This window comes from Cupressus sempervirens, chromosome 3 (genome assembly GCF_028749045.1).
Source record: "Cupressus sempervirens isolate cs-2001-9-10 chromosome 3, ASM2874904v1, whole genome shotgun sequence".
NCBI lineage: Eukaryota > Viridiplantae > Streptophyta > Pinopsida > Cupressales > Cupressaceae > Cupressus > Cupressus sempervirens.
The window spans coordinates 866,620,572-866,644,813 of NC_143120.1; positions in this window are offsets into that span (position 1 = coordinate 866,620,572).

Consider the following 24,242-nt stretch of genomic DNA (forward strand, 5'->3'; position numbering starts at 1 on the left):
TTAGTATTAGTCATGATGATCATAAATGCATGATATTTTTGTGTACATTTAGAATTTTTTTTTTTTTTTTTGTGATGATATTAAAAATTTGAGAATGCATAACTATAAGTTATCCAATATTTGGAGTCTTTTTGGACTATATAACAAAAAGCATGTTGATGTATCTTCATATTTGATAATGTGGACTTGAAGCCTTAGTTATAATAGGGACCATTTCATGTATGTCATTATAAAGATGATTTGAAATTCCAACGTAAAAATTGTCATATTTGATTTCACGTACTTGAAGCTTTATTTATAAACAAGGGCTTACCGGTTCAAAAAGGGTCCATAAATGGGTAAAATAGAATACATTAATAGTTATATTTATTATTGCTTCTTAGGTAACAAGAAAGAGAAATCTTGAAAGCTATATCCTTAAAAGCAATCTAGGGATAGTGCTCTATCATTTTAGGTAGGTATATATAGGGCCCTATAATTTTAGGTAGGTATGCTCCATCCTATAAAATTATAGGGATAGGGCCCATACCTAACCTACCCTAAAAATTATAGGGCTAGGGCTAGGGCTAGGCTAGGGATATGTTTAGAGCCCATAATATTATAGGCTAGGGATCTGCCCATTCTTTTTATAGGCTCCTCCCCCTCTATAATAAGTTTAAGTTCCCTACTATTCTAAGGGAAGATTATGAATGTCACCCCAAAAGTTTATAGGGAATCTAGCGGCTAATCAAAGAGGCTAAAAGACAAAACCGAGTACATGACCCAAGAATTTTGAAAAAGGAGCTTGAAACAAATTAGTCCAGGTGATTTTAATAGAGAAAAATTGTAGGAAAACGTAGATCACTCATGAAATATTGGAGGAAAAAACCAAATGGAATTTGATTTGCATTTCATTAAGTGGAATTGTCATTTTAAAGCTAAACTTCTTTTGAGCAACTTTGAGAGTCAGACACAGAAAAGCTTGGAGACAAATTTTTGTAGTTGTAGTATCTATATTGTCATGTTATTGCATGTCTAACTATCAAATTTGAAAAATATTTAAACATTTTTTTTGAAAGCCAATAGGCTTGTTTTTTTCTATTCAATTTATATTCTGAGTTCTCAACAAAAATCTCACAATTTTTCTTACATATTGTTATGAGATTTTAGCGTCTCATTTGTTGTTGCAAAATTAGTTTTGTGTCAAATCTTGAAGGGGGAGAATCACTTTACATCAATATGCATTTGCATGTATTTATGAGCATCCAATAATTGCCTCTCTTGATATTTAAAATGGCAAAGTACTTTTATTTAGTAAAATGAAAAGAAAATTTTAGAGATTGTGTATGTACTAATGAATGAAAATCATTGAATTGGATCACAATTTTAATATTCATTAGAGGTTATCATCTCTATGTGCCATATTCTATCTATCAAAGTTATCAATGTGAATATATTGTGGTCTTCTACTGATAATTTTAAGAAATAGATGTTTTTTTATTAAGAAAAATAGGTTTTGAAGGGGCCCTACAACCTTGTACAAAGGATGACTACAGATTTATACCATTAAAGCCCAATAGAAAAGATATAACAAAACAGAATAAGGCTAGCCATAACACAAAAAGCCCACCAGAAAAGGAAAACACTAGAAAGATAGACCCAAAACACCAAAATTTAAGAAACAAACACAAGACAATACTAGACCACACAAGACCCTTAACCCATATTCTTTAGAAGTTTTGTCGCCTACAACTCCAGTTGGTCCTTCCTCCCAGCAACCTTCTTAATTTTGTGAAAGACATGTTAGAGAAATTATACAAATCCTTATGTGAATGCGACTTTATATTACAAAACATTTCCCAAAGTAATTTTAAACTTTTTTTTTTTGTATTATCAATTCATTATGTCCCATAAGTTGTATTTTAGTTAATCATACCTAGATAAGGGGAATTGTATCAAAAATCATAAGTGAGAAAGCTAGAATACTGAATAGTTCTTTGATGACATGATATCAGTTACATTGCATATATAATACCCTCATGAAGGATACAAACACTTCTAGTTGTAAAGATTATAGGGGACACTAATTTTTTATTGGATGAAAATGATTATTATGATTAACTCTCTTTTGAAAAATTGAATATTGTCCTCTTGAAATTGAATATTTTCAAAGACTTGATTATACAAAAATTCTATGTATTACTATGTACATTAGAAAACATGTGAAAATTGTGTATTTAAAAGTGTACATTTTTTTATAGATGTCATTACATTTATAACAAACTTATTTGTATATGAATATAAATATATGATTAATTGACTTGAGAGGAAAACTCTTCTCACTGAATTTATGATGAAGCATACTTGTGAATTGACAAGTAGGAGATAATTTCCATAGCGAGTCAAATTGTGATATTGCTATCATGATTTAATTGTGTAATTTTTGAGTCAAACACATTGACCAATATTTCATGAGTGTTGATTCAACAAAAATCCATCTCTCATGAGAATAAATGGAATACTTAGCACTTGTTGGATCTAGGTGATGCTCACAGAGGTGAAGCATCGAGGCTTCTCAGGAGGTCACCCATCCCAGTACTACTCCATTTTGAGTGTGCTTAACTATGGAGGAAACTTTGTAGTTAAGCATGCCCAAGCTAGAGTAGTATTGGGATGGATAACCTTTGAGAAGTCCTGTTGCTTCACCTCTATGAGCATCACCTAGATCTAATGAGTGCTAAATCTTCCATTTATTCTCATGAGAGATGGATTTGTGTTGAATCACTACTCATGAAATATGGGTCAATGAGTTTGACTAAAAAACTAAACAGTTAAATCTTGATATAAATATCACAATACTTGTGAATATTTATAATTGTTACACATAATTAAGTCTTAAACATGTCATTATTTTTATCTTCTTTTAGATTAAAAAATTAATAGATTTGATTTAAAAAATCAATTAATGAATGGTAGTTCATGTCATTAGTAAAAATCATTTAAAGTGACTTAAAACCAAGAAATTGTAAGGAAACTTGGCAATAAAGAATATAACCGTTTCCACATAACCCATAATAGATCTGAAATAAATATAGAATTAAAAATGCAAGAGAATAGACAACATACCCACAAAATTGTGACAGAAGATATACCCTAGGAAACCCTCATTGAGAAAAAAACCCAGCCTCCAAAAGCATCCATCACCATGTATTATTCAACAAAAATACCATTGCCATACAACCATGGAAGCCTTCATGGCCATAGCCACAACTGAGCAAACTATGTGAACAAGCATGAATCCACACATCCCCTGCCATGCTTCCAACCTTCACAAATGCTCCCTTGGCTAACCTGTCAAGCCTTGTCCCACTTGACTCTTGCCTTTCTCCTTCTTGTCTCTCTACAACAACTACCCTTGTGGCTGCTTATATAGTAGCAAGTCCCACAAAATCACCAAGTGGTATTACATAAACCATGTGCTATAAAACCATGTGCTACCTAACCCACTGACCCCACATTTAATATTGGGCATTTAATTCTTTTCCCCAATATTAAATAATTACATCAAATATTATCACAATGTTACAATACAACTCATCAAGAAAATTCCATGGGAATCTTTACATGTTGCACGTCCATTTAGGCACAACATTATATAATAAAATAAAATAATAAAATAACAATATTATGCAATGTGTGCAACACCCATTATCTCAAAAATCTCCCACTTGTTGTATACATTGCATAGGGTCAATTCGTAGCCACATAAATGAACAAGGGAACAATCCCTCCCAGCACATCCACCATCATGGATCAAAATACACCAAGTGCTCCATCCTAGTACCTGCAACAAAATCAAAGCATTCAGCATCTCAAACATGAATGATCTCACCTCTTATTATGCCATTACCACTGGACATACATAGAAACCATCCAAAGAGAAAAAACCACCCAACCTGTCGCATTAGAAGATCATAAAATCTTGTACCAACTAAAATTTCAAGCACAAAAAACTTGATCCAAAGGTAATCACATGTATCCGTAGTTGTCAAAATATCCATAGCTGAAATAGCACCCACAGCAAGTGCCAAACCCATCCAACTATCCATACCTCAAAGGTATGCCAAGTGAATCTCATATCGTCAACATATCCAATCTGTAACCTGCAATCACAAGCCTCAAGAGCAATACCTACCACATATATACCAAGAAGCTCCCATTGCAAAAGATAATGCCAAATCTATAACCAATCCACTCAACACATCTCAAAGAAGTGAATCCATGTAGTATCAAGGACATCCACAATACATAAACTGATATCCTGCAAGAACAACTCTCATAACAAGTCTCCAATGCTCTCCTGAGTTCACCACAACCAATAGAGGAAAGAGATAAAGGAATAACCATGTCATCTCTCACATGACATACATGAGCACAAACTAGTGATCACAATCTCTAACCAATCTCAAATCCAATGTAAGAAAAAACTGAACATCCAAGAAGATAACCAAGACTGGAGAAACCATGCAAATTATAACCTATATCATGTCCTTCTACACACACCTCTAGATGTAAATTGTGCAAGTATGATATCCTCCTTTAAACCCCAACAAGAAGCCTCAACAACACCCAAACCATACCATATAGCTAATCATGGATGTAAGCCTCTCACAAGAAGATCAAACTCATAAACCATTTCTAAACCAAGGAATAACCATTCCTAATCTAGGGAAAATGCACACTATAAAACCATCTCCCAAACTCAACCAACATAACAACATATGCACATAGAGATAACCAGTGCTTAACCATCTCTCAAATGAACCCTCCAGAACTAACTCATGTACCATAGCTCAAGATCCATATCCATGAAAGAAAAGCATAAATATAATGCAACTGAGAGAAAGAATGGGCTATACCTCTCAAGTAGCAAACCGCCGAGTAGATCAAGAGTGGGGAATGTGAATGCTCATCAAGATACCCAAGTCTCCAACCAAGACTCATCTAAGAACAATATCCTCTCAAGTCCATATCAGGTGATTGCCCCTCAGACTTCCTATTGAAACCATCAACCGTCCCAAAAAATACATCTCTAATCCAAGAGAAATCAACATCACCACCGTCTCTAAGTATCCATGAGCACTTGTAACCAATCAATCCATGCCAACTCCAAATGCAACATAGCAATATCATGAAGTATCCAGCTTATGATCAGTGTACTCAATACCAAGAAACTAAACCAAGATCAATGTCAAAGTTCCAACCATGGCCTAAGGAACATAAACATGACAACATGATCTTACCATCTCAACTAAAGAGATAACATGCTCCATATGAACACACCATAACATGTCACAACTCTAAACGCGTATGAAGAGTATACCATGACATAATAATGAAACCATCCTCATACCAAGGATAACATGCTAATAAAAGCATAAACCACACCTTTTCCAAGAACCCTATGAGTCTTCAAGATGCAACCATCTCCACACACCATGAAGAAAAAAATCTCCACATACCATGAAGAACCATCTCCACACACCATGAAGATAACAAGTGCACCATGCAAATGTCAAAGATGCTTCTGCAGCAACAGGATCTAAGACAAACTTCCAACATCTGCAAACACTCAATAAATATATCAATGCCAACAACTCCCACTCAACTGTGGTACCAAGTCACCCATGACATCATAAAATCCATCTCCTACATGAAGATCCAAACCAAACCAGGAACTAATCTTGCACTATCACCCCATCACTGTCACAAGCTTCCACTAAATCGTGTATCCAAGCTATCCATGACATCATGATGAAAAATAACCATCCTCTAACCATGAGAATCAACCAAGGCATCAAACCATCAAAGAACTCAAAGTGCACATCATGAGCTCCTTAAAAGAAACCAAATAACCATGATCCTCAACCAAGAAGATATGCCACCATAACCAAATAAAAAATCCAAGCTAATGAACATCAAGGATGTACCTGTATATCCAGTCATGTCATGCCAAAATCCATGACACCATGATCACATCCATGAACCGAGCATCTATCTCTCAAAGTGTCCAACCTGTCAGCATAAAATAGTCAACCACAATCCTCCACCATGACTGTCCCTGGTAATAACATCTCATCCCTTCTACATGAAGAAAAAATTAGCAAATCATGTGACTTAGGGCATAAACAACCCAAATTCAAGACACCAATCTGAATATGCATCAATAATGAAAGATCAATGGGCAAATACAACCCATAACCAAGCTATAAATGCAACTTGTAAGTATAGACTACTTACAACACTGCACAACTTGTAGATCCAACAAGTCATCACACATATCCAAATGAAACACTGATAACCATATAATCACGAGACTAATATGAAATATGAACTGAGTATACAATGACATCAAAACTTAAATCTCCAATGTCATAAACTCACAGTGTTACCATAGTCAAAATATATCTATAAACTATTCAGATCAATATATCACCAAATAAATCATGCCAAACTTGCACCAAATTTGAACCAATGTGTAGAGTTCTCGAAGAGCTTTTTGTTGACTACTCAAAGTCCAAAATTTGACTCTGTATACAAAATTTATGCCCTAATTCGTGCTCAAAATAAATAACATCTAACTTTAGGGCTCTTAAAACTTGAAAAAATCTCAAAATCACATAACCAAACCTACACCATGTTGTAGTGCTCTGAATTAGCTTTCCAACCCCTGTAAGAACTCTGAAATCCAATATTTTGAGAGAAAGTTATGGCCATTTTATTAAGACAGTCTTTTAACCATTTTTAGTACGATTTTTCATTTTTTTTTTTTTTCTATGACGAAAAATTCTGACGAGATTAAATTTGACGACCATCATTGGCTGAAACCAAAAAACTCTTTCATTTCCTCTGAACATGGCAAAACTAAGGCATATTATATATCGAAATTTATGGAAATGTTGACCCGGATCCAATGGTGAGGTCTGTTTTTACCCAGGAGGTCATTTATGCAAGCTACCCCCGAAAACCCTCATTTTAAATGAAATATCCAAAAAATCTTTTTGTCCAACAATTTCACATGCCCAAATCTTTTAAAATCCCATCATAACAGCAAACACAAAACTCTCAAATCTGCAATAAATCATTCATATATCTTGCCCTTTTTTTTTTTTTTTTTTTTTTAAATCCTCTCATGCATTCCCATGGATTCAATGTAGGGGTACAATAATAAAACCATAGCTCTGATACCACTTGTAAGGAAACTTGGCAATAAATAATATAACCATTTCCACATAACCCATAATAGATCTAAAATAAATATAGAATTAAAATCCAAATGCAAGAGAATAGACAACATACCCACAAAATTGTGACACAAGATATACCTTGGGAAACCCTCATTGAGGAAAAAACCCAGCCTCCAAAAGCATCCATCACCATATATTATTCAGCAAAAATACCATTGCCATACAACCATGGAAGCCTTCATGGCCATAGCCACAAACGAGCAAACTATGTGAACAAGCATGAATCCACACATCCCATGCCATGCTTCCAACCTTCACAAATGCTCCCTTGGCTAACCTGTCAAGCCTTGTCCCACTCAACTCTTGCCTTTCTCCTTCTTGTCTCTCTACAACAACTACCCTTGTGGCTGCTTACATAGTAGCAAGTCCCACAAAACCACCAAGTGGTATTACATAAACAATGTGCTAAAAAACCATGTGCTACCTAACCCACTGACCCCAAATTTAATATTGGGCATTTAATTCTTTTCCCCAATATTAAATAATTACATCAAATATTATCACAATGTTACAATACAACTCATCAAGAAAATTCTATGGGAATATTTACATGTTGCACGTCCATCTAGGCACAACATTACATAATAAAATAAAATAATAAAATAACAATATTATGCAATGTGTGCAACACCCATTATCTCAACAGAAATAATAGAAGAATATTATTTTGCAATGCATGTGAGAGGTAGTTGAGGTGAGATGGAGCATATTGAAAAGTGTCCAACAAGTTTAAAAAATTGAAAGAAAAATGAAATGGTAAATTTGGTAAAAATGTTAGTTAATTGCCATTATGAAAATGAAAACATAATTGAAAAATACAAACATCTTCATGCTGTGCAAACATCCTTATATAGGTAGCAAGTTTGCAACTAGTAGGATAACATATGGAATTTGAAAGGTTTAATATTTTGAATTTATAAATATTGATACTTTCCATTCCATCTTGGTATCATGGAATAGTATATGAGTGCCATAAAGTTTTTAGACACTAGTTTAGAATTCTTGGCTCTTTTTGTGACCATTTTTTTTCTATATTTCAAAACTGATTATCAATGGATGAAAATATTAGAGGTATATAAATTTTGAATAAATGTGAAGGGTTTTACACACATGGTCATGTCCTTAATTAACTTGATACAACTTTAAGCAAACTTTATTGATATGGTGTGATAATATTTATAGAGTTCTCAACTAGTGGGGTTTATCCAAATTGATGTATATTGCAATCCTTTTATGTGTGTGTTCATGCATCTTTATACTCTATTCTATTTTTACTTTGAAATGTGTTTACGTATTCAATTTTCAAGGTTTCTCATAGGTTTGACAATATGATATCCATAATTATTAATAAATAGGAGATCATCTCTATTATTTTATAGATTATTGATTATATTTATTTAAGTTTCCATAATCGTAGTAGTTTTTATGAACCATGTGTAATTGGTAAGAGTGCACATAATGTCTTGTGTGAGAGGATTCCATATAGAAGAGATGGTATCAATGTTAATCAATAAAATTAAAAATATTTAATAATGCTTAAAACAAGAACACATTAGTTCATAATGTTCAAGATTTTTGACCTAGTGTACATACATGGATATGTGTTTCACTTCTTGCACCATTATCTTATTATTACCTTGACATATTTTTTTGATTTATTTCAATTTCATTTATGTCCTTAAGGGGGTAAGATATTCGTGAAGACCTTTTCAATTAATATCACAATAATTTCAATGACAAAGTCAAATAAGATGAAAAAAGTTCCATATATTATAGGGAGTATAGTACTAGCTATTGAGGAAACCATATGGGGAGAGTATTAGATCTTATTTTTTAGTTCAAACTAATGTTGATACTATTGAGGAAAATAATAGTTATAGTAGAGAGAGGGAGAAAAACATAGGTCCTTAAGCCTATCTATTAATTAAGAAATTTATTTCGAGAATAAGACACTTGAATAGTGAATACAATAAAGTCTCATTTAAATTCTTAAGCAAGATTTTTCAAGGAAATATAACATTATTCACTAAAGAACCCTTGTGCAAAAAGAATTAATTGTTGGTCAATATAAATATTGGTGTCATTATAACCTTTAGAAAAAGAAAGAAAATGGTCCAATCATAGTACCAGTGTGATCAAATGAATTATAGTTTTTAATTTGTTTTTGTTACCATCAAATTCCTTGTTCTTAGACAATTATTAAATGTAGGACATGTTCCTTGTCCACTTTATGTTCTTCCAAATGCTTCCTTGTACGTTACAAATATAGATGTATTAATTGATAATACCATGTATAGCACTAAATATTATGATGTATTAATAATAAGAAATATATGGTTATATGCACAATAATAGGGGACCAAAAATTTGTCAAATTTTCTTTTTGGTCCACCAAAATACTTAGGGTAAACAACCTATAGGGAATACACCCTAGATGAATTAGATTAACTGAGCCTAAGAATTGGGTGATTTAAAACATAGGTTGTGTAATCATCTAATTTTGGTGTAGTAAATGTTGGATATTTTACCCCATTCAACTCACCACAAATAAACAATCTAAGACATTTTTAATGGACTGCATTATGTCACTATGGGTTAACATGAAAAATTTATTTTTTACATTTCATGTTATCCCTTCCCACAGTTTGCCATGTTTTTCCATTTTGATGGTAATTTTGCATTCCTTCATGCTTAAAGTCTCACCTTGTTTCCATGTGTCTCGGCCTTCATGAAATGCATCTTTTCAATATATTGCTTGTAGAGATATATTGCTTGTAGAGATCTTATTATATCATATTTATCCTTCTATCAGCTAGGTGCATTCATTTTGGTTCTTCATGTTAGTTCGAAGAGCAAGTAACATACCCAGATCATATTTTCTTCTGATATTTATTTATTTATTTCCTCTATAATTTGACTCCATCATGGTTGGAGCTTGAACTCAAATGTAAAACCTTGGTTATGCCCGAACCTTATAAACAAAAAGTTTATAAATATTTAATTTGGTTTTCTTTATTTGTATTTTACATTAGTTTTATACTCTACAATTGTAATTACTTTTTCCTTCCATTAATGATATACTTGTTTTATGTGTTCTTTCATTTAACTATCTTGTGCATATTCTATGTTCTTAGTTTGGATGTTGTGTTTATTATGCTAGTAAATGTTGTGTTGTGACTAATTCTTTGAAGATAGATTAGACTTTAGGACTATGTAGTTGAGTATTTTATTAATGTTTAGTGTATTCTTGGGAAGATGTAGTAACCATATTTCAATCTAGTGCATCACCCCCTTTCCCTTCTATATTTAAATAATTTCACGCAATCCTTCTCCCTTGTCCCTCAAATTTTTAGTTTAGATGCATCCTTATTGTAAGGAATTTGGCCTTCTCCAAAGATTCAACCCTAAAGTGCAAGTCCCACACTTGGAGGTTGTTTCTATGTTGTATGGTCATTTGGGGATAATACATATGACATGGGTGCAAATTTTTTTGTTAATGGGTTTTGGAAAGCTCGGTGGAACTACATTCAAGATTACTAAGACATAGATATTGGTTTGTTGGTGTTGATTAAAGGACTTCAACTTCTATATTTAGAGGATAGTACTTCTATTAAAATTTCAACCTTCAAGAGATTCATATTCAAGCACCTGGCAAGTTTATCTCTATATTTTGGTTCTCAAACCACATTTCTATGACTCATGCCTAGAATTAAAATAAGGACTTCTTCTAAAGGTAATTTTCAGCTTGCCCAACTATCATTTTCAATCTCTAGAAGAAAAGAAAAAATGACTTTCTTTATCACAGAAAGAAGTATAGAAATAATTGCTCCATCCCCAAGGTCTCTTTCTACTCCTCTAGATGCTATATTATATCCAAGGATTCCATCCATTAATTTGAATAGACCATTGTTTCATATGGCTATCCATAGGAATCAAGTTTATTCCACATTTAATGGTGGCAATCCACTCATATTGGCTCAAAGACATGATATACTAGTGTATTCTCTTAAGAGTCTACCAAATTTTACTGATAAAACTTATATTTCCCCAATAGACCATATTCAAAAAGTTTCAAATATTTGTAATATACATGCCATTACAAAGATTAATGTTGTTTTTAGACTTTTAGCTTAATCTAAAAAGGAAAGGCTTTGTAGTGGTATAGAGGATTTCCATACAACTCCTGGATGAGTTAGGCGAAAGAATTTGGAAACATTTTGAAGACAAAAGTGACCATTTTTTACTCTTGGAGCTGTTGACTACAATCAAAAGAGAAACCCATGAGTGCATGACCAATTTCAACTATAGACTTCATAAAAAATGGGATGAATTCCTATTGCAATTAAGCCTCTTCTTGGTAATTCCTTATTGCATTATATTAGATCTTTTGATATTTTTTGATGAATATACATTTTCCATTAATTATAATTTAAAGATACATATTCACAAAAAAGGGGTTGGGAGATACAAGATCACCTCGCGAGTTCAAATGACACTGTAAGGTCAGATTAACAACTATTCATCAAAAAAACATATATAAGTAAAAAGAAAAAGCCCTCAGGCTGCACGAGTAGTGCCAGCCAAAGGTGGGCCTTTATCCTTGGGGTTGGTGGTTGGCTCAGGGGTAGCTCAACCATCATCAGCAACAACATTAACATCTTTATCTCCCTCTTGTCTAGGTAGAGAAATGGTTAAGTCCATCCAAGGGAAAGCCCATTTGGGGTCTCACTGCATAGATGACCAACCTGCACCAAGAGCAACAAGAGGAGCCACTAGGGACCAGCCCTAAACCAACTTCTATGGAGGTGAGGCCAAGCAGTGATGGCCACCAAAACCACTACTAGCAATGTAGGAGCATCCAGTGGTGTAAGGGCAATCTCGTATCACCCAAAAATATGCGTAGAGATAGTTTCTCTTTTCATTTATGGATACCCATTCGGGTCAAATAACAGTTCCAACACTCACAGTTCCACTATTAATCTTTTGGGTTAGAGTTTTTAAGCACCTTGGGATACATGTAAATGTCAAAAAGTAGGACTATGTAATTGAGCCATAATTATGGTGAGTTAGAGAGTGTACATTGGAGGGATAATTATATTTGTAATTTAAAACACTCTAGAAAAAGAATCAGGTCAAAAGGCTTCATGGTTAGAAAGTTATTACAATTTTTCAATTCCTGGAGACCTCCTAAGAGTGCTTCAAAGTCAAATATGGGGAACTAAATGGCCTTGTATGGGGCCAAAAATTGGGGGATGAGAAAAGCTGGTCCATAGGGCTATAGAGCACTTGGAGAGCTTTCCAAAAATGTGAACAGTTTGTCAATCAGTTATGGTTCAAAAGTTATGCCTCCCAAAAGTTGGACTACCATTTCTGAATTCTTCTAATTTTACACTGACTTCTAACATAATTTGTGGAACCTTCTATTTTGGTGGTGGATGCCAACTGGCATATTCTAGAATGTATTCCTAACCCTAAACCATTTGGGGCTTATTTAAGAACATTTCTGGCATTGTAAAGGCAGTTCTTAGTGGAGTTAGAGAGAAGGTACTGTGTGGAGGATTTCTTTCTCCATAATCATATTGTTGTAGGTCCATAGGGCATTTTTCATTGATAATAATATTTCCCTTTTCCTGTGTGCTCATTCAGGTCTTTGGTTATGTCCTCATCAACTAGGAGAGTGGTGATGAGGCTATGACTGGGGAGTGTGCAAGAAACTTGTAGAGCTACTTTGGTCTCCCCAATGATTACGAGGAGGAGTACAATCACCAGATAAAGCATCCAAAGGCATGCAGGCAACTATACAAGGTGCATTTCCCCAATGGGCTAATAACTCCTATAGGTGAGCCACCTCCAACATGACTTTGTTAGTATGTACTTGAATCTACATCATGACATTATTACATATACATGCTTTAGAGTACATAGCAACATGTATATCAAGAAAGCTGTGAGAGAATAAAATAACATTATGGTCCTTCCAAATAGTAAACAAAATCTCCATGATGAAAGCATGCCAAATTTGGGAATATCTAAAATGAAACTTTAGTGGATCTCCTCATACAACCATATGCCAAGTGAAATCCTCTAGATGGAAAGGCTTGAAAAAGTCATGGATCCAAAGCCAATAGTTTTGGGCTCTCCCGCAGAACCAAAAAATGTGGAAGAAGCTTTTAGGCTAACCACAAAAATGGCATCTAGGATCCAAGACTCCCAGATGCCTAAGTTGAGGGCCCAAAGGAAAGCCCTAGAAAAGGAGGCATCAGGAAAAGTGAGCAGTCTTTGGCTTTGTAATGGTATGCCAAATAGTAGAAAATCTAAGACTCCATGCCTGATAAGAAGAATGGAAATGCCAACATTGATTGAGAGTATCAACCATTAGAAGATGGGGCACTAGCCACCGATACCCTAGCTTGGGGTTGTAACTAGTCATAAGAGTGGCAGGATATCACTTCCAATATTTCCACCAAGGATGAGATGAGTAAATTTCAAGCTTGTGTAACAAATTGGGATCACTGTAGAAACTAGAAGATCAACTGTCTGTCGATCTGCATGGATAAGCTTGAACTACACCTACAAATCCTCCCATGAGTGAAGGCTCATAGTGACCCTAGAAAATAAGTCCTCGAGATTTTTTATACCCCTTCAAACTAAGCATAGAGCACTAGCTCCTTGAATCTTAGCTAAAGGAACACCTTGAGCAAAAAACAAAGGAGATCACCAAAGTTTTTGTTGGTTCATTGAGAGTCTAGCTTTGAACCCATTGCCAGCCTAGTGAAGCCAAAGTTTGAGGGCTTCCCAAACTTTCCAAATGCTCTTAACAAAAAAAATGCCATAAATCTAAATAGGTTCAGGAGTCACAAGAAGGGCCCAAAAGCTAATCCCCTTCTATGTAGGTTGGTTAACTAGAAAGTCTAAAGAAATGCAGTGCCATAATAAATTTTTTTAGGTGTCATCTCCAGTGAGGGGCCAAATGACCCACTTTACACAAAGGGAAATCCCCTTCTTGCGAGTGGAAAGAAGCCCAAGCCCACCATAGTCTTTGGACAAGAAACAATAATCCCAGGCCACTCTATGAAAGTCGTGATGCATAGCATCAAAGGCCTAGAGAAAGTCCTAGAGGAGACACTTGAGGTTGAGGTATGAAGCTTTGGAAGGGGTCCAATAGGAAGAGTAGTACACATGCGTAGTAGCAAAATCTTTAGAACAAATTTGAAACTTTCCTGTAAGGGAGAGTGGCATAGTGATCTAATATTCTAGCTTCTTCTCAATTCGTGTGAGCACAACATTCCACAACTCCATAGGGGAGGCTTGAAAAGCAAAGGGAATGCCCAAAAAATTAATGATTTCTCCATGTTGGACCAATTTCCAACCATATTGCTGCAACCAAAAAGGGCCTGGCAAGAAAGATTATCTGTAACAAGTGGTTTTATGTCATTGAATGGTAGACCTAGAGGCAAGACAAAAAGTATCCAAGCATTGCAAGGCATTGGAAATATTGTCTTCATATTCCACCAAAGTAAGGAAGGAATCACCTAAAAATGAGCATTAACAAGTTGTGTGGAGGACTCTAGAAGAGAAATGTCATGCACTAGACCTCGAGAGATGGTATTGGCAAGAAGACAACCAAAACCTTTAGCTGCTAGAAAATAGAGTGAATGCACAAGAGGGAAACCTTGATGAATAGATCTGAAGAGCCCAAAATATTTAGATTACCTCCTATTGATGGTGATGAAAGCAGAGGCATCACCAAAAAACATCTGCACAAACTGAAAAAAAAAATGGACCAAATCCCAGAGCTTGAAGCATGGCCAAGATGAAAGGCCACTCAATTCTGTCATAAGCTTTGGCAAAATAAATCTTGAGAAATACAACCTATTGCTTATATTTTTTTTCCCATTCCATACCTTTCCAAACAACAATGATGTTATCCAAAATATATTAGGACTTGATGAAACTAGCTTTTTTAGGTTGAACAATCTAAGGGAGCATGTGTCAAATTTTAAGAGAGAGGTATTTGGAAATAATCTTATAAGAGACATTCAACAAGGTGATTGGCATCTAGTTGCATATTTCCTTGGGATCACTAGCTTTAGGTATGAATAAAATATTTCACTTGTTGATAATGCTTCCTAGGGAATTAGAATTGTAAACTTCACAATACACCTGAAGAAAATCAGGGTGAATATCATCCCATGGAATTTTGTAGAATTCACAAGGAAAACCATCATAGCCATGGTTGTTGTCATCAACAATGGAAATGATAGCTTCCTTCAGGTCTACAAGTGTTAAATTTTTCTCACAAAAGGAATATTGCTCAGCATCAAGCTTATTGGGAGTGATAGCATGGCAAGCTTGTAAAGCTTGGTGATATGTGGCAGAGGGCCTTTGAGCCATGAAAGCCTACTTATAGTGGCACACAAATGCTTGGAGAATGTCTAGTAGGTTAGTAAGAACCTTTTGGTCTTCTTTGATAATTTTGATGCCAACTGCAAAATAACAAGCCCACACAACACTAAAAATTCTTTAGAAGCCTGATCGCTAACCTCCAAACAATGGAGATCGGCCTTGACCTGAGCTCCTCTAGAAGCATAATTGTCTACAACTTGGTTCTGGTGCCAAAGATTGGCAAGCTAAACCTAGAGATTTGTATCAAATGGATTCATGGTGAAGACTTTTGAGGTCGTACGCATATCTTTAGTTGTGGCTTCATAAGATCTTATGTGGTACTTAGCCAAATATCTACCGTAAATGCAAAGAAATCTCACAGTATAGACCATTGAATCCATCCAACCTAGTTCTGGGGCTGAGGCTTAGGATTCCAAACTCAAATAGTGTCAAGTAGAGTGTATATTTTGAGTGATTCAAGAACCGAGCAAGCAATGCATGCTGAATCATTCAGATGTTGAGTGAAAACATTGAAGTCACAGTATGTACTGAGCACTAGAGACTTTAGATGCCAAGTAACACAATTTTGTCATAATTGTTTATATTGGCATAATCTACTATGTAAACCATTTTTTAGTCAACTTAAGGATTGAATTATGATATTTTGTTGATAGGATGAATCTTAAGTGAGAATCCGTATGTATTACATGCACCCAATCAAGTAAAGTGAAGGTTTAAGGGACAACATGGATGAATCATAGCCGTTGATTCATACCTAACTCTAAGTCACCTAGGTATTCTTAAGGAGGATAAACCCTAAATTTCATATGTGCAAGTAAGGGAATGAATGAATGAAAAAGGAGAGTTTTTTAAGTGCAAACGAAGACATTCATGGTAACCAAGGCATTATGATTTGAATTGTATTGCAGAATTAGTTAAAGGAGAATATAGGAAGGAAAAAATGAACAAAAAAGAGACATTTGATCAAGAAGGATCAAGTACATAGCAAAATAGAGGTGATCTATCATCAAGCATCAAAGTGCTAACCATAAGAACATTGTTGAGACATTTTAATAGGTGAATCAGTTAAATCTCTTAACAGAGTAGTCCTAATAGGCTATATTGAAATCCTCTAACAAGGAGCTCACTTAATTTTGAGTTGAAGTCCTTTAACTAGTCACACTTCTAATAGGGTCTTGAAATCCTTTAACAGGGTGAGACCTAAAAATCTTTGTAAGCCATTTAACAAGACATACCTTTCACAGGGTAGATCATGTTTCATGATCAAACCTTGTAACCTTCATTGGATACACTTTATTACTATAGTAGTGAAGATTTGTGGGTGTCATCACCACCCCAGTTTTAGCTTCTCATTGGAGTGTTTTTGGGTAATCATATCTTGTGCCATGAATGTGTGAATGCTTACTTTTTTACATAATTTAGATGTATATGCTTTACATGGTATTTTAGTTTACTTATTGAATGTGTGAGATGGATGCATGGTGAATGCTTTTATGGGTTAAAGTTTAAAACAATAATTCACCCCCTCCCCACTCTCAAAAGTTTACCTTTCCTACTATAATTCCAACAATTGGTATTAGAGCCCAGTTGTCTTAAAGTGAAGCATAATAGCCTTGAGAAAGATCTTGGAAATGTAAGTCTACAAGTTGGGAAAATCATTGAGAACTAGGGGATTGAAATACAACTCATTCTGCATCAATTGAATGAAGCAAGAGATGATCTAAAGAAATCATTGAAAAGAAGGAAGGAGATTGCTATTGAGGGGAATAACACACAACACCAAGAGATGGACACTACTAAGCTATTTGGAAATGAAAACTCCAATGAATTTAATGTAGCAATTGCAGATCTAATGTAAAAGAATAGAACCCTAGCAAAAGAGATCTCAAATCTTAAGATAGAGCAAGAATCACAAGCCATATTACTATGTGAGGTTATTGAATAGAAAAATAAAGCTATGGAAGAAAAATTCATGATTGAAGATGACAAAAGAGTTTTGACTAGTAGACCAGAGGAGAAATCATCAGAAGTAAACAACATTTCTCACATGTAATTAGAAACAATGAATCAAGTCATGATTGCTAATCATGAAATAAATAGTAAAGACATTGAGATAACAACACTAAATTTGTAGAATGAACAGTTGAGAAATGATTTGAAAGGGAAAAGGAGTTTTTTGAATGTTTCAATAAACCAAATAAAGCTATCAACTACTTTAAACAATTGATGAGATCTCCTAGATCTAACAATGATACATCTAGACTAGGATACACAAGTACTAAAGAAGGAGAATCATCGAAAAGTGTTGAAGAAAGAAGTAGCAAAGGTAAGAACTCAAAACATACTTTTCATAATTGTGGTAAGAAATGGCATACTGCTAATGTGTACAATAACAAGTCTATAAATTCAAATGTTAAGTAAAAGAGCATGGGTCACTGCCACAAGTGCAACAAACAAGGTCATCAGGCACCTGAATGCAGAACTAAGACCATGCACATTCAAATATTTGAAGAATACTATTATAATTGTCAGAAGCATGGACATAGATCTTTTGAGTGCAGATCAAAATCCCCGTGGTCATCAAATAAGCAGATAAAGGTAAAGAACAATGGTAACTTTTATAACTGGGATTATAACATGAGGTATAGTTGCCACTACTATCAAGAGTATGGACGTGTTCTTGAGAACAATATTAAAACACACTTCAAGAGTGACTACAAAGGGTGGTTGAGTCAAACCATATGTTTTATTTATTTGAAGACTAGTCATATCAGCTGATATTGTCCAACAAGGTCAAAGAAACCAAGTTACAAGTTCAACAAAGGCAAAGGAAAGGTAGACATTGAAAATGTCAGAGATGAGATGAACAAAACATGGAAGAGAAGGGAGGATTGTAGCACATCAAGTGTAAATGAGATTACTTCACCTAATGGATCAAGTGATCACACCTCATCAAACTATGTAATCAAGAGGTATTTGAGACTGATATTTAAAAGTATACCATACATCAGTTCTATGGATTTAGTTCTAAAAATGTTACATATGTATGAATAAATATGCAAAGTGTTATTAGAAATCAAGGAAAAATCTTTAAAGTTTTGTCAGCTTTTTCAAGTTACTGTCGAGCATGAAGGGTTTCTTATGGTTGCCAAGTAAAATATTAGTGGATGTCAAACTAATGAAATTGGTTAGTTAAGGCTGAGCTCATAATGCTTTCCTAGCAAATGGAAAGACATGTGGATGCCAAGTGAGCTAGAAATTATTTGATGTCGAGCTTACAATTGTGTAAGCACTTAGCATTAATTGTAGTGTTTTAAGGGCTATTTGATTGATTTTTTCTCATTTAACATCATTTGAGTTCAAGAAAGAAGATGAAGAGATAAAGGCAATCTAGAGAAAATCATCTAAGCATTTGTAGGAGTTCATCAAAATTTGTAAGGTATTTACCATGTGCCGAGCTACACAGTTTCAAATTTTTCAAACCCTAGATATATGTAATAGCATCTAGTTCTTTTAAAGTGAAGTTTATAGAGGGAAAAGAGGCTTTAAATGTTTAGTTAACTAGAAATGAGATTAAGCAACCTATTTTCAAGGCTATTCTAGATATAGTGCATAATTAGGATCCCTCTGGTGTGTTGTCTATGATACCACCATGAGTCTTAATGATACAAGATGTCAAGAATTTTTATAATTTTAGGATTGGAGGCATAGGTTACATGAAAATTAGAGAAGAATATGGAAGACTATGTGAAAATGGAGTATTGAAGGAAGAATATCATATTTTCGAGAAGAAAGGGTTAACTCGTGCCCTAGATTTTCCAAATGTCTTCAAAACTGAGTGGATTAGGATTGGCTTGAGCATAATTCATGATAGCTCAGTATGGTTAGAGGATGGGCCGATTAAAATCACAAAGAAAATTGTTAATAGGGTAACAGGGTATCCAACCCTAGATTGGCCAAAGACTATGAGAAGTGAGTCAAAGGAGGTCATGAAAAGAACACAGGAGCCGTATGGAACAAAAGGGGAATGACAATTGATATAAGCACAGAACCCTTGATAGCTTTTGCAATGAGGGTAATAACACACAAATTTTATCAGTCAAGTAGATTAAACAATGTACCTTGCATTTTAGTGGATATGGGCTACAAAATTGTGAATAAAGATCACACTTATGATCTTGCCGAGTTGCAGTTGCAACAATTGATATAAAATATGGGAGCAATAAGGAAAAAAGAGAGTGCTTAGTATAAATCTGGATATATTTTGGCTTGTATTTTCTTCTATGTTCAGAATACATTTTCTACATTAGGTAAGGTTGCATGGAAGAAAAATAGATCAATTGTAGTATATATAGGAGAATTCATTGAATAATTAGGTGACAACTTTGAGTCAATAATGACTAGTTATTTTGAAGATTTCAAACAATCTATGAAGAAGAGATTAAGGGTTCCAGTCTTGCTAGTGGAGAAACATTATGATGATGTTTGCTTCCTAGTTGATACTAATCACACATATGTTCAAGTATCAATTCCTAGAGTGAGATGGCTAAGGCCATTAGGTTATGAGATAAATGTTGATGAGGCCATTGCAGCAATCACAACATTACTTGCAAAAGAACTGGACAAAGAAGCCAAAGTATTTGGTAACTATGAATTGGCCAAATAAAAAATCTCTATGGAGTGGAAGACTACTTCTATAATCAAGAAGAAGAACAAATTGGTAAAGAAAATAAAAGATAAATTTGGTGAAGGAGCCGAGGAAGAGGAAGATGAAGAAGAAGAAGACACACAGGCTGAAGCACCACTGGCATTGACACAAGGTCAGGGAGAGGATCAACAAGAAGAGGAAACAAAAAATGTAGAAGGTGTCAAGGGACAAGAAGCTGAGGAAGCACCTATTCCTACTAACAAGAAGAAATGAAAAGCAAAGACACAAGTAGTGACAAGACCAAAGAAGGTTGCAAAACCTAGCCAACCCAAACCAACAACACCTACCATAAGGGATAGTATAAGAGTCACAACACAAAAGGCTAAAGAGGTAGCCAAGCCTAAAGAGAAAGAAGGTGGAGCATAGAAAGGACCAAGAAGAAAGTATGTTACATAGGCTAAATCTGATGAGGAGAAGACTAAATTTGATGACATCAGCCAATTCCAAGTGGTGAGTCATAGTCCCTCCTCAAACCTAGATAATTTATGTGAGAACATTAGAAACAATGTTGATTTGTCAGGTTTCTCTCACATTGAATTTGATAATCTTGGAAAGATTTAGAAGAATCAAGTAGAGGAGGAAATATATGCCATGATGGCTACTTCTAAGAAAATTCCTCTAGAAATTTTAAACTCCATACCTAAGAGTTTATATGACAAAGTTGAGCAAAAATGACACTATTGTTTAGATATGGAGAAGAAAATTAGGGAGACAACCCTTGCTTAATTTATGCCAGAACTTAGCAAGGCACAAATATCTAAATCCATAAAGAAATATGATGTGAGATTTGTACCTAAGTATAGGGCATTTAGCATATTTTAGAACAACATAGAGGATGTTGTAAAGAAGTCCAAATAGATGTAGAAACTAACATATGGACTAGCCATAGCCAAAGAAGGTAAACAAGAACCTATTGAGGTAGAAGATGATGAAGAGGATAGTAATGAAGAAGGAACATTTGAGGGAAGCACTTATATGAATATTGATGATCAGGCAATAGCTAAGGAAGAGTGACAGCTAGATCAGAGTGTACAAGATACACAAATGTTGAGTACCAGTCCTCCACAGGTAATAAGTGCAAGCACTAAAACTATCATAGTAAAGGATGTTTTTGATCTTACTAAAAAGAACATCAATCCTCTAAAAAAGGAAGACTTGTAAAAGATACTTATCCAATCTGCACTACAGGCCAAATTATGCAACAACCCTATATTGGTAAGTGTAGATAAAATTCACAAGTCAGAGACTATGACTACAGGGGAGGAAGTGAAAACACAAGAGACACCTACAATCACCCCTCAAGTCACAAGTGTACAACCTTCGCAACCCTTAGTTTTATATCAAAGGAATGGGACAAAAGGGTGCACTATCATTACACTCATGGAAGAAAATCAAGTCTTGGAAAATGGCACAAGAACCTGAAAAAGACAAGGTTGAGACAGTTGGAGCAGGCAAGGTGGAAACACAAGTGAATGATGGGACACAAAGCCAAATAGGTTGGGTAGATGTACCTGCACCTTTACAAGTTCAAGGTGCAACTAAGGAAGAAAAGAATAAGTCTAAAGAGACAACTTTGACACCCAAGGTGAAGGAGCTAGAAGCAATTCAAACACTGGTGACATTAATAGAATTAGGAACTCCTTCCAATCAAACTCTTTAGATGCTAAGCATAGATGCTAAACCATTGTAATTCTCAGTGTTGAGTCCTAGCTCATCTAAGGTAGAAGAAGTAATTACATATGGATATGTTAGCCTAGATGAAGAAATTGTATTGCCCAAGTTTGATTATGCAACAATAACAATTAAGCTGATGGGTATACTATAAGAAGCCCTAACAAGAAAGAAACATCAAGAACTACTCAAAAGGGAGCATATGAAGAAGAAAGCTTTGATTGGGTGCACTGTCATTACACTCATGGAAGAAACTCAAGTCTTGGAAAATGGCACAAGAACCTAAAAAAGACAAGGTTGAGACAGTTGGAACAGACAAGGTGGAAACACAAGTGAATGATGGGACACAAAGCCAAACAGGTTGGGTAGATGTACCTACACCTCTACAAGTTCAAGGTGCAACTAAGGAAGAAAAGAACAAGTAAGAAGAGACAACTTTGACACCCAAGGTGAAGGAGCTAGAAGCAATTCAAACATTGGTGACATTACTAGAATTAGGAACTCCTTCCAATCAAACTCTTCAGAGGCTGAGCATAGATGCTAAACCATTGTAATTCTCAGTGTCGAGTCCTAGCTCATCTAAGGTAGAAGAAGTAATTACATATGGAGATGTTAGCCTAGATGAAGAAATTGTATTGCCCAAGTTTGATTATGCAACAATAACAATTAAGCTGATGGGTATACTATAAGAAGCCCTAACAAGAAAGAAACATCAAGAACTACTTAGAAGGGAGCATATGAAGAAGAAATATTTGATTGATACCAAAGATATTTTCTTGGATGCATTTAGTCTACCTACTCAAAATGAAACAAAGCCAATTATTGAACAATTAACAAATATAGTGGAAAGACTAAGTAATATAGACCTAGATACTAATGTCAAATTATTAAAATGGTCTAATAAGAAGTTTCAACACAGGTACTAGAGAACATTTTCTCTCTGTACACCAAATTGTGTAATCTTATACTCTTCACATAGGAAATAAGGAATCACATCCCGAGCTTGGAGAGTCAAATGCAGTCATCAAGTGCCAAATTGCCCATGACTCTAGCTCAAAGTGAGATACAATTTTGGACCCTTTTGCAAACCCAGAGTTAGTTAGCAACATTGCATGTAGATGAAGCCAACATAAGGGCTAAACTGATTAGCATCTAGTCTACATTGACTCCTCAAATGGAGATTCTACACAAGGAGCTAAGCTATGCAGAAACACTTATGAAAAAAGACCTCAATCTTTCTAAATTAGATAGCTTAGTAAACCTTGCTGCCAAGTTGGCCATCCAAATTAAGTCTTTGGAGGTATCATGTGATAATTGGGATGCATCTCTTAAAATTATACTTGAGGTCCAAAAATCCTTTTTGGATAAATAAACTATTAGTGTTTAGCCCATTGACATCAATGTCAAAAAGGGGGAGTAAGAGCTAAGGGGGACAAAAAATGGGGGACTAAGAGCAAGAATAAGAGCAAGTGAAAGTGGAATAAATAAATAGAGAAAGAGTATCAATTGAGGCAAACCTACTTAGTAGGAGAAGCAAGAATGGGTGAGTAAGAGCAAGAGCAAGTGCAAGTACAAGTGGAAGCAAAAAATAGAGAAAAAGTATCAATTGAGGCAAACCTGCTTAGCAAGAGAAAGTTTTGGATACAGAGTAAAGTACATAATAGATCAAACAACTCAGGGGAAGTTATGATATTTTGAGGTATAAGTCATGTTGTAAAATTTTTATATAAGCTGAATAGTCATTTATGTTATGCTCATAAGAATAAGAGTATTAATGTATGACCAAGTGTTTTTGACACTCCTATCAAAGGGGGATATTGTCAATCTTAGATTGGTTTTGATAAGTGAGTGTCTATACACTTAAGTCATTTACTTAGTTCATGCCAAACAAGTAACATATGTTGAGCACAACATGTAAATTAGAGCATGCTATGTAAATAGTGAGTGCCAAGTCACTCACATGCTGAGTCACTCAAGTGCTAAGCAGACAACATATGCTAAGTGATTTAGGAGCTAAGCAAGATATGCATGCTGATTCATTCAGATGTTGAGTGACATCATTGAACTCATAGTATGTGCCAAGCACCAAGGACTTTAGATGCCAAGTAACATAGTTTTTTCATAATTGTTTGTATTGGCACAAGCTACTATGTAAACCATTTTTTAGTTGA